Raw genomic sequence first — 4,724 nt, forward strand, 5'->3', positions numbered from 1 at the left:
GAAGTAAAAGAAAGGAAAAAGAAAGTAGGGTTGGGGGCATAGCTCAGTTGGTAAAGTGCTTGCCTCGTGTGCACAAGGCCCTGGGTTTGATTCCCAGCACCACACACTGGCACCAAAAAAAAAAAAAAAAGTAGATGACAAAGTATTTCATAGGAGAAAAAGGTGAATGTTTATTTTCAGAGAAGCCCAAGGAAGAAAGAGTTCAAGAGGAAATGCTTGATCACCCGTGCCAAACGTTGCAGATCAGCTGGGGAAAACACAGAGATGGGAACACCAGGTTTGACAATACCAAGGTAAGGTCACAACCTGAATAAGGAGAGGTGAGGAGAGATTATGATGTGAGAACATAGTGTCTAAAGAAATCCTTCTAGTCAGTGCACATTGCCTGTTCTCCTATTAAGTGGAGTCAAGAGATGAGACATAAGCTAGAAGAGTATGTTAAATCAAGGAGTTTAGTGACAGGTTTTGTTTTGTTTTGTTTTGTTAAGAAAAATGTGATTTTTATGCTGCAAGAATTAAAACAATAAAAGTAGAAAGACTAATCATGCAGGGGAAAGAAGAGATATGGGCAAGAGCTACGTATTTAAGAAGTAGACCAGATGAGATCCAATATTCAAGCAAAGGCAGACCTTTGATTGAAGCTAGGGAAGTTTTATTCATTTTAACAACAAGAAAAAGAGAACAAACTACTGGTTGTCAGTAGTTTGTTGATATGATCATGAAAAAGAAAGGAAAAGTGTCTCAGATAATCTCTATATTTCTCCATCTATGAACAAAGAGAGATATCAGCTGAAAGAGAAAGGAGACTAGATTTAAATGTGTGAATGAGGGGACAGAAGTTAATAGTCATTTTATAAAAAGAAAAAAGTATAGCAAGAACGTGTGGTTGGATTCGGGGCACTGGTGGTATCCGTTTGAGACCTGGGATTATGAACTCGGGTAAGACTCTTCAGCACTATACCGCAATGTTCTTGGGCAGTAAAGGAGCAAGAGGAAGTCTGAATTGCTGTCATAGAAACTTGACAGGAAAAAGAGGTGAGGGAGTTAAGAATGTCTGCAAAAGAGAAATCATTCCAAAGCACCATGAAATCCCAGCAGGATAGTGACATATGAGCAACAATGAGAAAATGAGGCAGTGACACAGTTTTTGTTGGCGATGAGGTTAATGGTATGACGTGAGAATGGGCAGTGGTGCTGTCTGCCCAAACTCATGGGTAAGGAGATGGAATGAATGTATTATCTACAATCAATCTTTGAAGTCACAAAGAGTAATGATAGAGAGGGAAACGGAAGAGAAGTGTTAAGCCAGAAGATAAAATCACCAAAGAGTCAAGAGGAGTGAGTGGGGATAAGAAAATAACTGACAAGAAGATGTAGCAAAAGTGACATAAAGATATAAAATTCACCATAAAAAGTCAAATACTGTGGAATAGAAACTCATAAGAATATTTCATTTTATTTCTAGATTCTGTATTCTTAAGTGTTCCAATGAACTCTATAAATAAAAAATTTTCTCCTTTTTAAATTACTACCCTAGAGACATATAAATATGGATGACCTACACCAAATACAGACACTTAAAACAAAGCAAATTCACTTCTATAGTTTATTTAACTTGTAAAATATATGTATGATGAAAAATTCAAAATTGTCCTTCCATCTTGGATTAAGAGTTGCTAATCTTTTTCTTTTGTTCTATTTTTGGTTTTGGCGGGGGTGTTTTATTTATTTATTTATTTATTTTGGTAAAGAGAGACAGTAAAGGTCATAGTCATCTTTGTGAGACATGCAAGCTCTGTGGCCACTGCTCAGCTTTGCTGCTGTAATGGGAACATAGGCATTAATCCTATGTAAACTTATGAGTGGGGGGATTTGATCCAATAAATCTTTATTTATGAAACATGTTATGGGATAAATTTAACCTTCTGGTCTTACTTTGATAGTATCTTCCTTAGAGTTCAACAACCAACTTAATAAGAATCTTAGTCCTAAAATCTATGGGTTTTAAAAATCAGTAATAGAAATGCCTATGAAGCTATAGTTTTAAATATATATTTAAGTAAATAGTATTTTAAATTGGGCTTTATATCTATAAATGTTTTACCTTACAAATATTCAAACATTTTTAATTAAAGAAGACTGAATTAATCGTAGTTTAGCGTATGTATGTGTGTGTGTGTGTGTGTGTACATATTCAGTACTAACATACTTATCAAAAATATTGTCCACCCACCTGCATGGTAGGCAGACCATGACAAAATCATGGCATTTGCAGGGAAATGGATGGCATTAGAGCAGATTATGCTATGTGAAGCTAGCCAATCCCTAAAAAACAAATGCCAAATGTCTTCTTTGATATAAGGAGAGCAACTAAGAACAGAGCAGGGAGGAAGAGCATGAAAAAGATTAACATTAAACAGGGACGAGAGGTGGAGGGGAAAGGGAGAGAGAAGGGAAATTGCATGGAAATGGAAGAAGATCCTCATTGTTATACAAAATTACATATAAGACAAAGTGAGGGGAAAGGGAAAAAAACATGGGAGAGAAATGAATTAACAGTAGATGGGGTAGAGAGAGAAGATGGGAGGAGAGGGGAGGGGAGGGGGGATAGTAGAGGATAGGAAAGGCAACAGAATACAACAGACACTAGTATGGCAGTATGTAAAAACGTGGATGTGTAACCAATGTGATTCTGCAATCTGTATACGGGGTAACAATGGGAGTTCATAACCCACATGAATATCCCACTTGAATATTGTGATTGGGCAAAGGGGAGGGAGAGGAAGAGAGGGGACATGGGGGCAGGAAAGATAGTGGAATGAGATGAACATCATTACCCTAGGTAAATGTATGACTATACATACAGTGCAACACTACATCATGTACAACCAGAGAAATGAAAGATTGTCCTGCACTTGTGTACAATGAATCAAAATGCATTCTGCTGTCATATAAACCTAATTAGAATAAAGAAATAAATAGATTTTTTTTAAAAAAATGTCATCCATATGTGTCTCTTCAAAAGGTAAAATAAGATAAAAGATGTTTGGAGAGAATTTTAACTTCCCACTTGCTCTGAAAGGAGTCCATTTAAATAAATTCCTTAGAGTTGTACATTAGCCATGTGTGATTTACAAAGAATAAAAGCAAAAAATTAAGGTATAATGACTTATAGTTTCCAGTACAGCATCTGAAATTATCACACCTAGCCCAATAAAAAGGGAAAACAACAAACTGAAAAATAACAACTCTTCTTAGATCTATTAGAAAACAGGTCAATCAAATGCCCCTCCCCTGCCCCAAAATTGGAAAGACAGACAAGCATGCACAGAGAATCACAATTGATCAGAGCATAGATCCAGGAGCAAAACCTGCTGCTGAAGACGAAGCTGAGGTAGCTGGAAGTTCAGTGCAGGCAAGTTAAAAGTTACACCTGAAAAAAAAAAAGTCGAGAGGGGAAGATGGCGGCGAGGGGAGTGCATTGCCCCCATGTGCCACTTCACTGTGTGGGAGAATGACAAGTCAGGACGGCTAAAGGCTATCTTGTTAGGAATTTCCAGCAATAGTGGGGTGCTCCGGAACCTGGAGGAAGGATTTCCATCACACGAGGATCGGCTACGGGGGCTCAAACGCGAGAGATTTGTCGCACGGAGGGTCACTCTGCTTATTCAGCAAACCGCCCCGCGGCTAGAGTCTGCGGCATGTGCTGGGAAACGAGGAGATAGCGACGCAGGGATACAGCGCTGCAGTTTCTGCGGGCTTCTGCCAGCTGTGCAATCACCGTACTCAGTGCTGAATTCTGGGTTCGAGACGGGGGAAGGAAGCGGTCCAATTCAGTTCTCCACACCGGTCAGACCACAGAGGAGGCCAGAGGCCACCATCTTGGAGAGCTGACATCACCATCCCTGTTTTCGACTGACCGCAGCTCATTCAGCCATAGAACAGGTAATTTCAGGCTGCCATTCGCCTGCGGCTTGCAGACAAATTACTCAGGCTCAGTGCTAAATAACCCGCGGAAACTGATTCTTGGAGCCTGCTCTTATCAGAGCATACACCGAGCACGGAGCGGCCGAGTTCCGGCTCCCGGTACTGCTCTGGCCCAGGGCTAAGGAGCCCGTGGAAACTGCTTCTCGGTCCGGGTCCTGCTGAGTACTGTGGAGGGAAATACCAACCCAGCCTTCGTGGGCAGTGGCAACAGGACTGAGACGGGGCCTGTGAGGGCCGGTCAGGACTCACCCGTTGCTTTGGTCACCCGGCAAAGGGAACGAAATGCTGCCATTCGCATAGGATACCAACATGGCAGAGATCTGATGTCATCAGAAAGCGGCGGAAGAGAGAACTTCATCAATACAAGCGGCGACAGAAACAGTTGGTCTCCTGGTAGGGAGGGTGAGTCACAGACACCCGAGTCTCTCTCGCTTTGTTGTCAAGCCAGAGGGGAGGACCGGGGCCACCGCCTGCGCCCGGAGCAGGCCCAGCGGCTCGGCGGCATGGTGGTCGCGTGACCCCAATTGGAAAGGGGTGGAGCGGAGCCGCCACCCGCTGCCTGCCAGGGTGGGGCAGACCTGCAACCGAACCTGCGAGATCGAGGCCCAGCGGTCCGCGGGCGTGGTGAGGAGGGGCCAGGGCAGAGCTGCCACCCGCGCCTGCAAGGTAGCAGACCGTGCGACGAGAGCCGGCGGAGCTCGGCCAGCGCTGCACGACCATGCAGACGGAGCCCAAGC

The sequence above is a fragment of the Marmota marmota genome, unplaced genomic scaffold (genome assembly GCF_001458135.2).
Source record: "Marmota marmota marmota unplaced genomic scaffold, marMar, whole genome shotgun sequence".
Classification (NCBI taxonomy): domain Eukaryota; kingdom Metazoa; phylum Chordata; class Mammalia; order Rodentia; family Sciuridae; genus Marmota; species Marmota marmota.